This window comes from Camellia sinensis, chromosome 12 (genome assembly GCF_055761805.1).
Source record: "Camellia sinensis isolate YWXY chromosome 12, ASM5576180v1, whole genome shotgun sequence".
Taxonomy (NCBI): Eukaryota; Viridiplantae; Streptophyta; class Magnoliopsida; order Ericales; family Theaceae; genus Camellia; species Camellia sinensis.
The window spans coordinates 19,501,326-19,522,991 of record NC_138972.1 but is presented as its reverse complement, the minus strand read 5'-3'; positions in this window follow the sequence as shown (position 1 = coordinate 19,522,991).

Genomic DNA, 21,666 nt, shown 5'->3' with positions numbered 1-21,666 from the left:
CCCTAGTTTGCGCATCGCGCTATTTTGCGCTGTGGCCATTACTTGCATTTTCCATGCATTTTATCGCGTTATCTTGCGCACCTCATCGCACTGTTTTGTGCACATTACTTGCGTTTTGCATGCATTTTATCGCGCTATATTGCGCACCTCATCGCACTGTTTTGTTCAAATTACTTGCATTTTGTATGCATTTTATCGCGCTATTTTGCGCATCGCGCTATTTCGCGCTGTGACCATTACTTGAATTTTCCATGCATTTTATCGCGCTATCTTGCGCACCTCTTCGCACTGTTTTGTGCACATTACTTGGGTTTTGCATTCATTTTGTTGCGCTATCTTGCGCACCTCATCGCACTGTTTTGTTCACATTACTTGCATTTTTCATGCATTTTATCGCGCTATTTTGCGCATCGCGCCATTTTGCATTGTGACCATTACTTGCATTTTCCATGCATTTTATCGCGCTATGTTGCGCAACTCATCGCACTGTTTTGTGCACATTACTTGCGTTTTGCATGCATTTTGTCGCGCTATCTTGCGCACCTCATCGCACTATTTTGTTCACATTACTTGCATTTTGCATGCATTTTATCGCTCTATTTTGCGCATCGCGCTATTTTGCGCTGTGACCAATACTTGCATTTTCCATTCATTTTTTCGCGCTATCTTGCGCACCTCATCGCACTGTTCTGTGCACATTACTTGCATTTTGCTTGCATTTTGTGGCGCTATCTTGCGCACCTCATCGCACTGTTTTGATCACATTACTTGCATTTTGCATGCATTTGATCGCGCTACTTTGCGCTATGACCATTATTTGCATTTTCCATGCATTTTTTGGCGCTATCTTGCGCACCTCATCGCACTGTTTTGTGCACATTACTTGCGTTTTGCATGCGTTTTGTCGCGCTATCTTGCGCACCTCATCGCACTGTTTTGTTCACATTACTAGCATTTTGCTTGCATTTTATCGCGCTTTTTGCGCATCGCGCTATTTTGCGCTATGACCATTACTTGCATGTTCCATGCATTTTATCGCGCTATCTTGCGCACCCCATCGCACTGTTTTGTGCACATTACTTACGTTTTGCATGCATTTTCTCGCGCTATATTGCGCACCTCATCGCACTGTTTTGTTCACATTACTTACATTTTGTACGCATTTTACCGGGCTATTTTGCGCATCGCGCTATTTTGCGCTGTGACCATTACTTGAATTTTCCTTGCATTTTAACGCGCTATCTTGCGCACCGCATCGCACTGTTTTGTGCACATTACTTGCGTTTTGCATGCATTTTGTGGCGCTATCTTGCGCACCTGATCGCACTGTTTTGTTCACATTACTTGCATTTTGCATGCATTTTATCGCGCTATTTTGCGCTATAACCATTACTTGCATTTTCCATGTATTTTATGGCGCTATCTTGCGCACCTCATCGCACTGTTTCGTGCACATTACTTGCGTTTTGCATGCATTTTGTCGGGCTATCTTGCGCACCTCATCGCACTGTTTTGTTCACATTACTTGCATTTTGCTTGCATTTTATCGCGCTATTTTGCGCATCGCGCTATTTTGCGCTATGGCCATTACTTGCATTTTCCATGCATTTTATCGCGCTATCTTGCGCACCTCATCGCACTGTTTTGTGCACATTACTTACGTTTTGCATGCATTTTATCGCGCTATATTGCGCACCTCATCGCACTGTTTTGTTCACATTACTTGCATTTTGTATGCATTTTGTAGCGCTATTTTGCGCATCGCGCTATTTTGCGCTGTGACCATTACTTGAATTTTCCATGCATTTTATCGCGCTATCTTGCGCACCTCATCGCACTGTTTTGTGCACATTACTTGGGTTTTGCATGCATTTTGTTGCGCTATCTTGCGCACCTGATCGCACTGTTTTGTTCACATTACTTGCATTTTGCATGCATTTTATCGCGCTATTTTGCGCATCGCGCTATTTTGCACTGTGACCATTACTTGCATTTACCATGCATTTTATCGCGCTATGTTGCGCAACTCATCGCACTGTTTTGTGCACATTACTTGCGTTTTGCATGCATTTTATCGCGCTATATTGCGCACCTCATCGCACTGTTTTGTTCACATTACTTGCATTTTGTATGCATTTTGTAGCGCTATTTTGCGCATCGCGCTATTTTGCGCTGTGACCATTACTTGAATTTTCCATGCATTTTATCGCGCTATCTTGCGCACCTCATCACACTGTTTTGTGCACATTACTTGGGTTTTGCATGCATTTTGTTGCGCTATCTTGCGCACCTCATCGCACTGTTTTGTTCACATTACTTGCATTTTGCATGCATTTTATCGCGCTATTTTGCGCATCGCGCTATTTTGCACTGTGACCATTACTTGCATTTACCATGCATTTTATCGCGCTATGTTGCGCAACTCATCGCACTGTTTTGTGCACATTACTTGCGTTTTGCATGCATTTTGTCGCGCTATCTTGCGCACCTCATCGCACTGTTTTGTTCACATTACTTGCATTTTGCATGCATTTTATCGCGCTATTTTGCGCATCGCGCTATTTTGCGCTGTGACCATTACTTGCATTTTCCACGCATTTTATCGCGCTATCTTGCGCACCTCATCGCACTGTTTTCTGCACATTACTTGCGTTTTGCATGTATTTTGTCGCACTATCTTGCGCACCTCATCGCACTGTTTTGTTCACCTTACTTGCATTTTGCATGCATTTTATCGCGCTATTTTGCGCATCGCGCTATTTTGCGCTGTGACCATTCCTTGCATTTTCCATGCATTTTATCGCGCTATCTTGCGCACCGCATCGCACTGTTTTGTGCACATTACTTGTGTTTTGCATGCATTTTGTCGCGCTATCTTGCGCACCTCATCGCACTGTTTTGTTCACATTACTTGCATTTTGAATGCATTTTATCGCGCTATTTTGCGCATCGCGCTATTTTGCGCTGTGACCATTACTTGCATTTTCCATTCATTTTATCGCGCTATCTTGCGGACCTCATCGCACTGTTTTGTGCACATTACTTGTGTTTTGCATGCATTTTGTCGCGCTATCTCGCGCACCTCACCGCACTGTTTTGTTCACATTTCTTGCATTTTGTATGCATTTTATCACGCTATTTTGCGCATCGCGCTATTTTGCGTTGTGACCATTACTTGCATTTTCCATGCATTTTATTGCGCAATCTTGCGCACCTCATCGCACTGTTTTGTGCACATTACTTGCGTTTTGCATGCATTTTGTCGCGCTATCTTGCGCACCTCATCTGTAATAACACGACCCTCGCACATGCTTTATGTTATATTCTGAGTCCTCGATTGATACTTTTAAATGCTTACTGTGTAGTTCCGTGAAAAAAATTATGATTAGGGAAGCGGAATCCATGTCTGTGCATGTTTATCTGTCTCATAAGGAAACTATCTGTCACCATTAACACGTTTGAATTAGAAATTGGAAGCCTTAACAGCTTAATTAGCTGAAATTGATTATATATCCGTAATCAGCATAATTTTTAGGTAATATTGAGCATGTTTGCGAAATTTTAATTTTGGAAAGATTAAACGATCCATTTTTGTCTTATATGCCTTACTTATGCCTTACTTATATATATATATCTCTAAGCCTTTAGGAGCCTTGATCAAAAAACAAACAAACGTGAATACCATTTTTGGGGGAAAAAGAGGAGAAATCGGGGGAGAAGGGATTCAACAAGAAAGCTTGGCAAAATTGTTAGAGGTGTAGGATTGAATTCAAGGTAAGCTCAAATCCTTCTTGTTATGGCCACTTAGGGTTTGTAATTGATGTGTATGTTTGATTCATGTCTAATTCATGCTTGATTAATAAGGGTTTCTCCCTATTGGTTGCTTAGGCATCTAGATTGGGTGTGGTATGAAATTATACTTCAATCTATGGTTTTCTATCACCACTTCATGGAATTATGCATATATTATGTGTTATGTTTCAAGGATATGAAGAACTTGAATCCAAGAATGGAATTAAAGAGGGAGATGGCTTGTTGAAGCTCCTAATCTTGTTTAATTTATGATACTCAAGGTAGAATCCATGTTATAGTGATGTTTGGTGGGAATATTGCATTAATCTAACCTTGGGTTGCATGTAAAAATGGAGTGAATACCAGGTTGGGACTCGAATGGAAGTCCAGAATTTCAGAAATTCGCTTGGTCCGCTCGAGCGTAGGAAAGCCCGCTCGAGCGGGAAAAACCACCTCTCAGCAGTTTTGTGCAATTTACAGTCCGCTCCAGCGGCCGAAGTTACGCTCGAGCGGAGGACTCATTTTCAGGAAAAATTAAATGTTTGTTCAGCTTTGAGTGCTTGTTTCTCTGGTATTTTTAGAATATTTTACAGATGATTTTAAAGCGGTTGTAAGCATGCAAGGTGTAAGACTCAGGAAATGCTTTATAAAAAAAGAAACTAATGTATTAATTGTGTGCAGGGCACATTCCAGAAGGAAGAAACACGCCACCTCAACACTGTGAGTAGTAGTACCTACGTAATGTTATGTAATCATGTCAATGTTTCAAGGCATGTAGGGCAATTATGTTAATGTCTCAAATATGTATGTACTTATGCATGTTTAAGATATGTTGGTGTTAAAACAAGTTTCAAGTGTATTACAAGGGCCTCGTGCCATATGTTCAAGGGCCTCGTGCCACAAGTTTCAAGTGTATTACAAGGGCCTCGTGCCATATGTTCAAGGGCTTCGTGCCATCATGTTTCAAGGGCTTATAGCCACATGCTTATGTCACAGGATTAGGCCTAGGGCCATTATGAATTAAACGCAGAATCAGACAAACCATGTGCATGCTGCATCTTTCTATGTATTAATGCATTTATGTTTCAAGTTAGACGTTGTTCATTATGTATTACTACTCATTGAGCTCGGCTCACTCTCTATTATGTCTGTTTCTGTAGGTTATCAGTCAGGGGGTCAGTCCTAACTTTGACGCTGTCCCTTTTGTCAACCTTTAAATGTTCAGGCACCATACCAGGCCATTTATTTTTGTGAAGCTGCTAAGATATGGGTCTGCTTTTGAGAGCCACTTACGGATGTTGTACTTAACTTTTATATTCCTTTTGTTATGCCCAATTATCGGGCTAGGACTGTAAATGTATATGTTATACACGATATCCAAGGATATAGTTTTAAACTTTATCCGCTTTTGATGATGTATGTAATGCATGAGATCCTGGCATATTAGAAATAGCACAATGGAGTATGCTTGTATTTTTGTTATATTAATATTTTATGCTTCCGATAAGGCCCCGTACGGTGTGTACACCAGTTTTTATGTCAGGTTTTGCTTAGGTCATGCCCAAACCTTTAGGGGTGGGTTACGGGCTGTGACATCATCGCACTGTTTTATTCACATTACTTGCATTTTGCATGCATTTTATCGCGCTATTTTGCGCATCGCGCTATTTTGCGCTCTGACCGTTACTTGCATTTTAACGCGCTATCTTGCGCACCTCATCGCACTGTTTTGTGCACATTACTTGCGTTTTGCATGCATTTTGTGGCGCTATCTTGCGCACCTCATCGCACTATTTTGTTCACATTACTTGCATTTTGCATGCATTTTATCGCGCTATTTTGCGCATCGGGCTATTTTGCGCTATGACCATTACTTGCATTTTCCATGCATTTTATGGCGCTATCTTGCGCACCACATCGCACTGTTTTGTGCACATTACTTGCGTTTTGCATGCATTTTGTCGCGCTATCTTGCGCACCTCATCGTACTGTTTTGTTCACATTACTTGCATTTTGCATGCATTTTATCGCGCTATTTTCCGCATCGCGCTATTTTGCGCAATGACCATTACTTGCATTTTCCATGCATTTTATCGCGCTATCTAGCGCACCTCATCGCACTGTTTTGTGCACATTACTTGCGTTTTGCATGCATTTTATTGCGCTATCTTGCGCACCTCATCGCACTGTTTTGTTCACATTACCTGCATTTTGTATGCATTTTATCGCGCTATTTTGCGCATCGCGCTATTTTGCGCTGTGACCATTACTTGCATTTTCCATGCATTTTATCGCGCTACCTTGCGCACCTCATCGCACTGTTTTGTGCACATTACTTGCGTTTTGCATGCATTTTGTCGCGCTATCTTGCGCACCTCATCGCACTGTTTTGTTCACATTACTTGCATTTTGAATGTATTTTATCGCGCTATTTTGCGCATCGCGCCATTTTGCACTGTGACCATTACTTGCATTTTCCATGCATTTTATCGCACTATGTTGCGTAACTCATCGCACTGTTTTGTGCACATTACTTGCGTTTTGCATGCATTTTGTGGCGCTATCTTGCGCACCTCATCGCACTATTTTATTCACATTACTTGCATTTTGCATGCATTTTATCGCGCTATTTTGCGCTGTGACTACTACTTGCATTTTCCATGCATTTTATCGCGCTATCTTGCGCACCTCATCGCACTGTTTTGTGCACTTTACTTGCGTTTTGCAGGCATTTTGTGGCGTTATCTTGCGCACCTCATCGCACTGTTTTGTTCACATTACTTGCATTTTGCATGCATTTTATCGCGCTATTTTGCGCTGTGACCATTACTTGCATTTTCCATGCATTTTATCGCGCTATCTTGCGCACCTCATCGCACTGTTTTGTGCACATTACTTGCGTTTTGCATGCATTTTGTCAGGTTATCTGTCGCACCTCATCGCACTGTTTTGTTCACATTACTTGCATTTTGCATGCATTTTATCGCGCTATTTTGCGCTGTGACCATTACTTGCATTTTTCTTGCATTTTATCGCGCTATCTTGCGCACCTCATCGCACTATTTTGTGCACATTACTTGCATTTTGCATGCATTTTATCGCGCTATTTTATGCATCGCGCTATTTTGCGCTATGACCATTACTTGCATTTTCTATGCATTTTATCGCGCTATCTTGCGCACGTCATCGCACTGTTTTGTGCACACTACTTGCGTTTTGCATTCATTTTATCGCGCTATCTTGCGCACCTCATCGCACTGTTTTGTTCACATTACTTGCATTTTGCATGCATTTTATCGCGCTATTTTGCGCTGTGACCAGTATTTGCATTTTCCAGGCACTTTATCGCGCTATCTTGCGCACCTCATCGCACTGTTTTGTGCACACTACTTGCGTTTTCCATGCAATTTATCGCGCTATCTTGCGCACCTCGTCGCACTGTTTTGTTCACATTACTTGCATTTTGCATGCATTTTATCGCGCTATTTTGCGCTGTGACCATTACTTGCATTTTCCATGCATTTTATCGCGCTATCTTGCGCACCTCATCGCACTGTTTTGTTCACTTTACTTGCATTTTGCATGCATTTTATCGCGTTATTTTGCGCATCGCGCTATTTTGCGCTGTGACCATTACTTGCATTTTCCATGTATTTTATCGCGCTATCTTGCGCACCTCATCGCACTGTTTTGTGCACATTACTTTCGTTTTGCATGCATTTTGTCGCGATATCTTGCGCACCTCATCGCACTGTTTTGTTCACATTACTTGCATTTTGCATGCATTTTATCCTGCTATTTTCCGCATCGCGATATTTTGCGCATCGCATTGTTTTCTGCACATTACTTGCATTTTGAATGTATTTCAATCCCGCTATATTCCGCATCACACTGTTTTGTGCCTTACATTTCAATTGCGCTCTCTTGCGCACCTCATCGCATTGTTTTGTGCACATTAATTGCATTTTGCATGCATTTTGTCGTGCTATTTTGGGCATCGCGCTATTTTGCACTGTGAACATTACTTGCACTTTGCATGCATTTTATCGCGCTATCTTGTGCACCTCATCGCACTGTTTTGTGCACCCTACTTGCATTTTGCATGCACTTCAATCGCGCCATTTTGTGCATCACACTGTTTTCTGCACCCTACTTGTATTTTGCACGCATTTCGATCGCACTGTTTTGCGCATCGCGTTGTTTTGGGCACCGTACTTACATTTTGCACGCATTTCAATCGCGTTATTTTGCGCATTGCACTGTTTTCTGCACATTACTTGCATTTTGCACGCATTTCAATCCTGCTATATTGCGCATCGCACTGTTTTGTGCATTACATTTCAATCGCGCTATCTTGCTTAGCTCATCGCACTGTTTTGTGCACATTACTTCCATTTTGCATGCATTTTATCGCGGTATTTTGCGCATCGCGCTATTTTGCACTTTGACCATTACTTGCATTTTGCATGCATTTTATCGTGCTATCATGCGCACCTCATCGCACTATTTTGTGCACATTACTTGCATTTTGTGTGCACTATTTCGCGCTATTTTACGCATCACGCTATTTTGCGTTGTGACCATTACTTGCATTTTGCATGCATTTTATCGCGCTATCTTGCGCACCTCATCGCACTGTTTTGTGCACATTACTTGCATTTTGCATGCATTTTATTGCGCTATTTTGCGCATCGCACTATTTTGCGCTGTGACCATTACTTGCATTTTGCAAGCATTTTATCACGCTATCTTGCGCACCTCATCTCACTAGTTTGTGCACATTACTTGCATTTTGCATGCATTTTATCGTGCTATTTTGCGCATCACATTATTTTGCGCTGTGACCATTACTTGCATTTTGCATGCATTTTATCGCGCTATCTTGCGCATCTCATCGCACTGTTATGTGCACCCTACTTGCATTTTGCATGCATTTCAATCGCGCTATTTTGCGCATCGCACTGTTTTGTGCACCCTATTTGCATTTTTGCATGCATTTCAGTCGCGCTATTTTGCGCATCGCCCTGTTTTGTGCACCCTACATGCATTTTGCATTCATTTCACTCGCACTATTTTGCGCATCGCACTGTTTTGTGCATTGCATTTCAATCGCGCTATCTTGCGCACCTCATCGCACTGTTTTGTGCACATTATTTGCATTTTGCTTGCATTTTATCGCGCTATTTTACGCTGTGAACATTACTTGCATTTTGCATACATTTTATCGGGCTATCTTGCGAACCTCATCGCACTGTTTTGTGCACATTACTTGCATTTTGCATGCATTTTACCGCGCTACTTTGCGAATCGCGCTATTTTACGCCGTGACAATTTCTTGCATTTTGCATGCATTTTATCGCGCTATCTTGCTTACCTCATCGCACTATTTTGTGCACATTACTTGCATTTTGCATGCACTTTATCGCGCTATTTTGCGCATCGCTATTTTGCGCTGTGACCATTACTTGCATTTTGCACGCATTCTATCGCGCTATCTTGCGCACCTCATCGCACTATTTTGCGCACATTACTTGCATTTCGCATGCATTTTATTACTATATTTTGCGCTATGACCATTACTTGCATTTTTCATGCATTTTATCGCGCTATCTTGTGCACCTCATCGCACTGTTTTGTGCACCCTACTTGCATTGTGCATGCATTTTAATCGCGCTATTTTGCGCATCGCACATTTTTGTGTATTACATTTCAATCGCGCTATCTTGTGCACCTTATCGCACTGTTTTGTGCACCCGACTTGCATTTTGCATGCAATTGAATCGCGCTATTCTGCGCATCGCACTGTTTTGTGCATTGCATTTCAATCGCGCTATCTTGCGCACCTCATCGCACTGTTTTGTACGCATTGTTTACATTTTGCATGCACTTCAATCGCGCCATTTTGCGCATCGCACTGTTTTCTGCACCCTACTTGCATTTTGCACTCATCTCGATCGCACTGTTTTGCGCATCGCGCTGTTTTGGGCACCGTACTTGCATTTTGCACGCATTTCAATCGTGCTATTTTGCGCATCGCATTGTTTTCTGCACATTACTTGCATTTTGAATGCATTTCAATCCCGCTATATTGCGCATCACACTGTTTTGTGCATTACATTTCAATCGCGCTATCCTGCGCACCTCATCGCATTGTTTTGTGCACATTAATTGCATTTTGCATGCATTTTGTCGCGCTATTTTGCACTGTGACCATTGCTTGCTCTTTGCATGCATTTTATCGCGCTATCTTGCGCTCCTCATCGCACTGTTTTCTGCACATTACTTGCATTTTGCATGCATTTTATCGTGCTATCTTGCGCACCTCACCGCACTGTTTTGTGCACATTACTTGCATTTTGCATGCATTTTATCGCGCTATTTTGCGCTGTGACCATTACTTGCATTTTGCAAGCATTCTGTCGTGCTATCTTGCGCACGTCGTCGTTTTAGTTTGTGCACATTACTTGCATTTTGCATGCATTTTATAGGGCTATTTGCGTATCGCGCTATTTTGCGCTGTCACCGTTACTTGCATTTTGCATGCATTTTATCGTGCTATCTTGCGCACCTCATCGCACTGTTATGTGCACCCTACTTGCATTTTGCATGCATTTCAATCGCACTATTTTGCGCATCGCACTGTTTTGTGTATTACATTTCAATCGCGTTATCTTGCGCACCTTCTCGCACTGTTTTGTGCACCCTACTTACATTTTGCATGCATTTCAATCGCGCTATTTTGCGCATCGCACTGTTTTGTGCATTGAATTTCAATCGCGCTATCTTGCGGACCTCATCGCACTGTTTTGTGCGCATTATTTGCATTTTGCGTGCATTTTATCGCGCTATTTTGCGCTGTGAACATTACTTGCATTTTCCATACATTTTATCAGGCTATCTTGCGAACCTCAACGCACTGTTTTGTGCACATTACTTGCATTTTGCATGCATTTTACCGCGCTACTTTGCGAAATGCGCTATTTAACACAGTGACAACTGCTTGCATTTTGCATGCATTTTATCGTGCTATCTTGCTCACCTCATCGCACTATTCTGTGCACATTACTTGCATTTTGCACGCACTTTATCGCGCTATTTTGTGCATCACTATTTTGAGCTATGGCCATTACTTGCATTTTGCATGCATTTTATCGCGCTATCTTGCGCACCTCATCGCACTATTTTGTGCACATTACTTGCATTTTGCATGCATTTTATTACGCTATTTTGCCCTGAAACCATTACTTGCATTTTGCATGCATTTTATCGCGCTATCTTGCGCAGCTCATCGCACAGTTTTGTGCACCCTACTCGCATTTTGCATGCACTTCAATCGCGCCATTTTTCGCATCGCACTGTTTTCTGCGCCCTACTTGCATTTTGCACACATTTCGATCGCACTATTTTGTGCATCGCGCTGTTGTGGGCACCGTACTTGCATTTTGCACGCATATCAATCACGCTATTTTGCGAATCGCATTGTTTTCTGCACATTACTTGCATTTTGAATGCATTTCAATCCCGCTATCTTGCGCATCGCACTATTTTGTGCATTCCATTTCAATCCCGCTATCTTGCGCACCTCATCGCACTGTTTTGTGCACATTACTCTCATTTTGCATGCATTTTGTCGCGCTATTTTGCGCATCGCACTATTTTGCACTGTGACCATTACTTACATTTTGCATGCATTTTATCGCCCTATCTGGCGCTCCTCATCGCACTGTTTTCTGCACATTACTTGCATTTTGCATGTATTTTATCGCGCTATCTTGTGCACCTCATCGCACTGTTTTGTGCACATTACTTGCATTTTGCATGCATTTTATCGCACTATTTTGCGTTGTGACCATTACTTGCATTTTGCAAGCATTTTATCGCGCTATCTTGCGCACCTCATCGCACTGTTTTGTGCACATTATTTGCATTTTGCATGCATTTTACCGCATTACTTTGCGAATTGCGCTATTTAACACTGTGACAATTTCTTGCATTTTGCATGCATTTTATCGCGCTATCTTGCTCACCTCATCGCACTATTTTGTGCACATTACTTGCATTTTGCATGCATTTTACCGCACTACTTTGCGAATTGCGCTATTTAACACTGTGACAATTTCTTGCATTTTGCATGCATTTTATCGCGCTATCTTGCTCACCTCATCGCACTATTTTGTGCACATTACTTGCTTCTTGCATTCACTTTATCGCGCTATTTTGCACATCGCTATTTTGCGCTATGACCATTACTTGCATTTCGCATGCATTTTATCGCGCTATCTTGCACACCTCATCGCACTATTTTGTGCACATTACTTGTATTTTGCATGCATTTTATTACGCCATTTTGCGCTGTGACCATTACTTGCATTTTGCATGCATTTTATCGCGCTATCTTGCGCACCTCATCTCAGTGTTTTGTGCACCTTACTCGCATTTTGCATGCACTTCAATCGCGCCATTTTGCGCATCGCACTGTTTTCTGCACCCTACTTGCATTTTGCACGCATTTCGATCGCCCTGTTTTGCTCATCGCACTGCTTTGGGCACCGTACTTGCATTTTGCACGCATTTCAATCGCGCTATTTTGCGTATCGCATTGGTTTCTACACATGACTTGCATTTTGCACGCATTTCAATCCCGCTATATTGCGCATTGCACTGTTTTGTGCATTACATTTCAATCGCGCTATCTTGCGCACCTCATCGCACTGTTTTGTGCACATTACTTCCATTTTGCATGCATTTTATCGCGCTATTTTGCGCATAGCGCTATTTTGCACTGTGACCATTACTTGCACTTTGCATGCATTTTATCGCGCTATCTTGTGCACCTCATCACACTGTTTTGTGCATATCACTTGCATTTTGCATGCATTTTATCGCGCTATTTTGCGCATCGCCATATTTTGCGTTGTGACCATTACTTGCATTTTGCAAGCATTTTATCACGCTATCTTGCGCACCTCATCGCACTAGTTTGTGCAGATTACTTGCATTTTGCATGCATTTTATCGCGCTATTTTACGCATCGCGTTATTTTGCACTGTGACCATTACTTGCATTTTGCATGCATTTTATCGTGCTATCTTGCGCACCTCATCGCACTGTTATGTGCACCCTACTTGCATTGTGCATGCATTTTAATCGCGCTATTTTGCGCATCGCACATTTTTGTGTATTACATTTCAGTCGCGCTATCTTGTGCACCTTATCGCACTATTTTGTGCACCCGACTTGCATTTTGCATGCAATTGAATCGCGCTATTCTGCGCATCGCATTGTTTTGTGCATTGCATTTCAATCGCGGTATCTTGCGCACCTCATCGCACTGTTTTGTACGCATTATTTACATTTTGCGTGCATTTTATCGCGCTATTTTGCTCACCACGCTATCTTGTGCTCCTCATCGCACTGTTTTGTGCACATTACTTGCATTTTGCAGGCATTATATCGCGCTATTTTGCGCATCGCGCTATTTTACGCTGTGACCATTACTTGCATTTTGCATGCATTTTATCGCACTATCTAACGCATCTCATCGCACTGTTTTGTGCACATTACTTGCATTTTGCATGCATTTTATCGCGCTATTTTGCGCATCGCGCTATTTTCTGCTGTGACCATTCCTTGCATTTTGCATGTATTTTATCGCGTTATCTTGCGCACCTTATCGTACTAGTTTGTACACATTACTTACATTTTACATGCATTTTAATGCGCTATTTTGCGCTTTGACCATTACTTGCATTTTGCATGCATTTTATCGCACTATCTTGCGCACCTCATCGCACTGTTATGTGCACCCTACTTGCATTTTGCATGCATTTCAATCGCGCTATTTTGTGCATCGCACTGTTTTGTGCATTACATTTCAATCGCGCTATCTTGCGCACCTTATCGCACTGTTTTGTGCACCCTACTTGCATTTTTCATGCATTTCAATCGCGCTATTTTGCGCATCACACTGTTTTGTGCACCCTACTTGCATTTTGCATGCATTTCAATCGCGCTATTTTGCGCATCGCCCTATTTTGTGCACCCTACTTGCATTTTGGATGCATTTCGCATTGTTTTCTGCACATTACTTGCATTTTATCGCGCTATTTTGCACATCGTATTGTTTTCTGCACATTACTTTAATTTTGCAAGCATTTCAATCTCGCTATATTGCGTATCGCACTGTTTTGTGCATTATATTTCAATCGCGCTATCTTACGCACCTCATCGCACTGTTTTGTGCACATTATTTGCATTTTGCGTGCATTTTATCGCGCTATTTTGTGCATCGCGCTATTTTGCGCGGTGAACATTACTTGCATTTTCCATACATTTTATCGGGATATCTTGCGAACCTCATTGCACTGTTTTGTGCACATTACTTGCATTTTGCATGCATTTTACGGCGCTACTTTGTGAATCGCGCTATTTTATGCTGTGACAATTTCTTGCATTTTGCATGCATTTTATTGCGCTATCTTGCTCACCTCATCGCACTATTTTGTGCACATTACTTGCATTTTGCATGCACTTTGTCGCGCTATTTTGCGCTGTGACCATTACTTGCATTTTGCATGCATTTTATTGCACTATCTTGCGCACCTCATCGCGCTATTTTGTGCGCATTACTTGCATTTTGCATGCATTTTATTACGCTATTTTGCGCTGTGACCATTACCTGCATTTTTCACGCATTTTATCGCTCTATCTTGCTCACCTCATCGCACTGTTTTGTGCACCCTACTTGCATTTTGCATGCGCTTCAATCGCGCCATTTTGCGCATCGCACTATTTTCTGCACCCTACTTGCATTTTGCACACATTTCGATCGCATTGTTTTACGCATCACGCTGTTTTGGGCACCCTACTTGCATTTTGCACGCATTTCAATCGCGCTATTTTGCGCATCGCATTGTTTTCTGCACATTACTTGCATTTTGCATGCATTTCAATCCCGCTATATTGCGCATCGCACTGTTTTGTGCATTACATTTTAATCGCGCTATCTTGCGCACCTCATCGCACTGTTTTGTGCACATTACTTGCATTTCGCATGCATTTTATCGCGCTATTTTGCGCATCGCGTTATTTTGCACTGTGACCATTACTTGCATTTTGCATGCATTTTATCGCGCTATCTTGTGCTCCTCATCGCACTGTTTTGTATACATTACTTGCATTTTGCATGCATTATATCGCGCTATTTTGCGCATCGCACTATTTTGCACTGTCACCATTACTCGGATTTTGCATGCATTTTATCGCGCTATCTTGCGCACCTCATCGCACTGTTTTGTGAACATTACTTGCATTTTGCATGCATTTTATCGCGCTATTTTGCGCATCGGGCTGTTTTGCATTGTGACCATTTCTTGCATTTTGCAAGCATTTTATCGCGCTATCTTGCGCACCTCATCGCACTAGTTTGTGCACATTACTTGCATTTTGCATGCATTTTATTGCGCTATTTTTCGCATCGCGCTATTCTGCGCTGTGACCATTACTTGCATTTTGCATGCATTTTATCGCGCTATCTCGCGCACCTCATCGCACTGTTATGTACACCCCACTTGCATTTTGCATGCATTTCAATCGTGCTATTTTGCGCATCGCACTGTTTTGTGCATTACATTTCAATCGCGCTATCTTGCGCACCTTATCGCACTGTTTTGTGCACCCTACTTGCATTTCGCATGCATTTCAGTCGCGCTATTTTGCGCATCGCCCTGTTTCGTGCACCCGATTTGCATTTTGCAAGCATTTCAATCGCGCTATTTTGCGCATCGCACTGTTTTGTGCATTGCATTTCAATCGCGCTATCTTGCGCACCTCATCGCACTGTTTTGTGCACATTATTTGCATTTAACGTGCATTTTATCGCGCTATTTTGCACATCGCGCTATTTTGCGCTGTGAACATTACTTGCATTTTGCATACATTTTATCGGGCTACCTTACGAACCTCATCGCGTTGTTTTGTGCACATTACATGCATTTATCATGCATTTTACCGCGCTACTTTGCGAATCGCGCTATTTTACGCTGTGACAACTTCTTGCATTTTGCATGCATTTTATCGCACTACCTTGCTCACCCCATCGCACTATTTTGTGCACATTTCTTGCATTTTGCATGCACTTTATCGCGCTATTCTGCGCATCGCTATTTTGCGCTGTGACCATTACTTGCATTTTGCATTCATTTTATCGCACTATCTTGCGCACCTCATCGCACTATTTTGTGCACCCTACACGCATTTTGCATGCACTTCAATCGCGCCATTTTGCGCATCGCACTATTTTCTGCACCGTACTTGCATTTTGCATGCATTTCAGTCACACTGTTTTGCGCATCACGCTGTTTTGGGCACCCCACTTGCATTTTGCACGCATTTCAATCGCGCTATTTTGCACATCACATTGTTTTCTGCACATTACTTGCATTTTGCATGCATTTCAATCCCGCTATATTGCGTATCGCCCTGTTTTGTGCATTACATTTCAATCGAGCTATATTGCGCACCTCATCGCACTGTTTTGTGCACATTACTTGCATTTTGCATACATTTTATCGCGCTATTTTGCGCATCGCGCTATTTTGCACTGTGACCATTGCTTTCATTTTGCATGCATGTTATCGCGCTATCTTGCGCACCTTATCGCACTGTTTTGTGCACATTACTTGCATTTTGCATGCATTTTATCGCGCTATTTTGCGCATCGCGCTATTTTGCGCTCTGACCATTACTTGCATCTTGCAAGCATTTTATCGCGCTATCTTGTGCTGCTCATCGCACTGTTTTGTGCACATTACTTGCATTTTGCATGCATTATATCGCGCTCTTTTGCGCTGTGACCATTACTTGCATTTTGCATGTATTTTATCGCGCTATCTTGCGCACCTCATCGCACTGTTTTGTGCACATTACTTGCATTTTGCATGCATTTTGTCGCGCTATTTTGCGCTGTGACCATTACTTGCATCTTGCAAGCATTTTATCGCGCTATCTTGCGCACCTCATCGCACTAGTTTGTGCACATTACTTGCATTTTGCATGCATTTTATCGCGTTATTTTGCGCATCGTGCTATTTTGAGCTGTGACCATTACTTGCATTTTGCATGCATTTCAATCGCGCTATTTTGCGCATCGCACTGTTTTGTGTATTACATTTCAATCGTACTATTTTGCGCACCTTATCGCACTGTTTTGTGCATTCTACTTGCATTTTGCATGCATTTCAGTCGCGCTATTTTGCGCATCGCCCCGTTTTGCGCACCCTACTTGCATTTTGCATGCATTTCGCATTGTTTTCTGCACATTACTTGCATTTTATCGCGCTATTTTGCACATCGCATTGTTTTCTGCACATTACGTGCAATTTGCAAGCATTTCAATCCCGCTATATTGCGTATCGCACTGTTTCGTGCATTAAATTTCAATCGCGCTATCTTGCGCACCTCATCGCACTGTTTTGTCCACATTATTTGCATTTTACGTGCATTTTATCGCGCTATTTTGCGCATCGTGCTATTTTGCGCTGTGAACATTACTTGCATTTTGCATTATTTTATTGGGCTATCTTGCGAACCTCAACGCACTGTTTTGTGCACATTACATGCATTTTGCATGCATTTTACCGCGCTACTTTGCGAATCGCGCAATTTTACGCTGTGACAATTTCTTGCATTTTGCATGCATTTTATCGGGCTATCTTGCTCACCTCATCGCACTATTTTGTGCACATTACTTGCATTTTGCATGCACTTTATCGCGCTATTTTACGCATCGCTATTTTGCACTGTGACCATTACTTGCATTTTGCATGCATTTTATCGCGCTATCTTGCGCACCTCATCGCACTATTTTGTGCACATTACTTGCATTTTGCATGCATTTTATTACGCTATTTTACGCTGTGACCATTACTTGCATTTTCCATGCATTTTATGGCGCTACCTTGCGCACCCCATCGCACTGTTTTGTGCACCCTACTTGCATTTTGCATGCACTTCAATCGCGCCATTTTGCGCATCACAATATTTTCTGCACCCTACTTGCATTTTGCACGCATTTCGAGCACACTGTTTTGCGCATCACGCTGTTTTGGGCACCCTACTTGCATTTTGCACGCATTTCAGTCGCGCTATTTTGCACATCGCGTTGTTTTCTGCACATTACTCGCATTTTGCATGCATTTCAATCCCGCTATATTGCGTATCGCACTGTTCTCTGCATTACATTTCAATCGCGCTATCTTGCGCACCTCATCGCACTGTTTTGTGCACATTACTTGCATTTTGCATGCATTTTATCGCGCTATTTTGCGCATTGCGCTATTTTGCACTGTGACTATTACTTGCATTTTGCATGCATTTTATCGCGCTATCTTGTGTTCCTCATCGCACTGTTTTGTGCACATTACTTACATTTTGCATGCATTTTATCGCGCTATTTTGCGCTGTGACCATTACTTGCATCTTGCAAGCATTTTATTGCGCTATCTTGCGCACCTCATCGCACTAGTTTGTGCACATTACTTGCATTTTGCATGCATTTTATCGCGCTATTTTGCGCATCGCGCTATTCTGCGCTGTGACCATTACTTGCATTTTGCATGCATGCTATCGCGCTATCTTGCACACCTCATCGCACTGTTATGTGCACCCTACTTGTATTTTGCATGCATTTCAATCGCGCTATATTGCGCATCGCACTGTTTTGTGTATTACATTTCAATCGCGCTATCTTGCGCACTTTATCGCACTGTTTTGTGCACCCTACTTGCATTTTGCATGCATTTCAATCGCGATATTTTGCGCATCTCACTGTTTTGTGCACCCTACTGGCATTTTGCCTTTATTTCAGTCGCGCTATTTTGCGCATCGCCCTATTTTCTGCACCTTACTTGCATTTTGCATACATTTCAATCGCGGTATTTTGCGCGTCGCACTGTTTTGGGCATTGCATTTCAATCGCGCGATCTTGGACACCTCATCGCACTGTTTTGTGCACATTATTTGCATTTTGCGTGCATTTTATCGCGCTATTTTGCGCTGTGAACATTACTTGCATTTTGCATACATTTTATCGGGCTATCTTGCGCAACCTCATCGCACTGTTTTGTGCACATTACTTGCATTTTGCTTGCATTTTACCGCGTTACTTTGCGAATCGCGTAATTTTACGCTGTGACAATTTCTTGCATTTTGCATGCATTTTATCGCGCTATCATGCTCACCACATCGCACTATTTTGTGCACATTACTTGCATTTTGCATGCACTTTATCGCGCTATTTTGCGCATCACTATTTTGCGCTGTGACCATTACTTGTATTTTGCATGCATTTTATCGCGCTATCTTGCGCACCTCATCGCACTATTTTGTGCACATTACTTGCATTTTGCACGCATTTTATTACGCTATTTTGCGCTGTGACCATTACTTGCATTTTGCATGCAATTTATCGCGCTATCTTGCGCACCTCGTCGCACTGTTTTGTGCACCCTACTCGCATTTTGCATGCACTTCAATTGCGCCATTTTGCGCATCGCACCGTTTTCTGCACCCTACTTGCATTTTGCACGCATTTCGATCGCACTGTTATGCGCATCACGCTGTTTTGGGCACCCTACTTGCATTTTGCACGCATTTCAATCGCGCTATTTTGCACATCGCATTGTTTTCTGCATATTATTTGCATTTTGCATGCATTTCAATCCCGCTATATTACGCATCGCACTGTTTTGTGCATTACAGTTCAATCGCGCTATCTTGCGCACCTCATCGCACTGTTTTGTGCACATTACTTGTATTTTACGTTCATTTTATTGCGCTATTTTGTGCATCGCGCTATTTTGCACTGTGACCATTACTTGCATTTTTCATGCATTTTATGGCGCTATCTTGTGCACCTCATCGCACTGTTTTGTGCACATTACTTGCATTTTCCATGCATTATATCGCGCTATTTTGCGCATCGCTATTTTGCACTGTGACCATTGCTTTCATTTTGCATGCATGTTATCGCGCTATCTTGTTCTGCTCATCGCACTGTTTTGTGCACATTACTTGCATTTTGCATGCATTATATCGCGCTATTTTTTGCATTGCACTGTTTTGTGCACCCTACTTGCATTTTGCATGCGTTTCAGTCGCGCTATTTTGCGCATCGCCCTGTTTTGCGCACCCTACTTGCATTTTGCATGCATTTCGCATTGTTTTCTGCACATTACTTGCATTTTATCGTGCTATTTTGAACATCGTATTGTTTCCTGCACATTACTTGCATTTTGCATGCATTTCAATCCCGCTATATGGCGTATTGTAGACGTCCCCGAACGCCCCGGGAGGAACGAGCTCCCGTTCTGTTCATTTGGGGTCACTACAGCTCAGGACTCTCAAATTGTCACGGTTCTAAGTCTGAACCAAAGAGTCCAAATCCGGCATATCGTTTTGAGAAAACAGTTTTTGAAAGAAATGCCAAACATGGACTGCTTTGCCAGATACAGAGTCGCCACCTAAATGTTTTTTTAATGGGAAATTTAGAAAACCCTGACTCGGTGCCAAAGGCCACGTGTTCGTCATCACCAAAGTTGCCTCGGCTCGGGAACTTGGGTACGATTGGGGAAGGTCACTTCGTGAGCACCCCCGCTCGCCCGATCAAAGATCGGCCTCTACTAACCATGATATCTATTTTTCAAAACTTTGTGTGTCCTTATTCCAGTTATTAGCCTAGGTTACTATGTGATGCACACAGCATATAAGTATAGACTGGGTCGCCCGAATTGGAACAAAACATTTCATGCTTGTTTATTTGAAAGATGGTTTGCTACTCGCAAGTAGGCTTAAAATGCAGATTTTGCCACCCGCAGGTGGGCTTAGAAAAGATGGTTTTACCACTATCTAGTGGGCTTAAAACAAACAGTTGATGATTTATTCCAATCCAAGTAACCCAACCTTCACCCACAGGCATTCAGGCAGTTATATCACATAAGCAATTAGCCTCATGGTAAGCATGCTATTCATGGCAGTCACTCACACGCATGCAAGGATGCTAAAGCATAAAACTCACTGAGTACTCCAAGCCAAAACAGAAACTCATTAGAAATCATGCATGAATCCTAAGTACACAGAAATGCCTAATGCAACACATGCAAAAATGCAACTATAGCAGGCTCGGCTATTCTAAACATGGCATATGGAATGCTACAGCTAACACGTATTCAACTTTGAAATTGAAATACAATGCAGTTAGTATGATGCGCCGAGCCCGGTGCATGCAAAACAGATGAATGAATGCAAACATGCTATCATACTGTATGCTAATTGAAACATGCCCTAATCTAACCATCGTAAGCTGGTAAATAAAAGGGAAGAAAGACGTGGGGTTGGAAGACATACATCACACTCACGCACACTTATTACAATTATGCCCTCGCGCAGAGGGTCCAAATAAATATACAGTCCCAAATAAAAGAATATTACAGTCCAAATGTTACAGTCCAAATAATGTACAAATTCCTAATTAATTAATCAAATTAACTAAGAAAGCTGTAAAACTGGCGTGCAAGCCAGGGACTGCCTTGCTTCTGATGAATGATGTATGTTTGGGCTGCCTTGCGCGGAAATCCACTGGGATGCCCCAATTAGCCTCTGTTTACACCTTTTCTTGAAATGCGCGCCAAACTCCAAAAAGTTACTGATTCTTCATTTTGCTGCAACAGAGAGCAGGAAAGGGGCATGGCAATGTATTTTCACAGATATATGCATGCCTCGATCCTCGTGCAACCAATCACGCATATCGATGCATGATGGCAGAGGAGTCGAAATGTGCAACTTAATATAGAATGAATGCACGTGTAAACACAACAA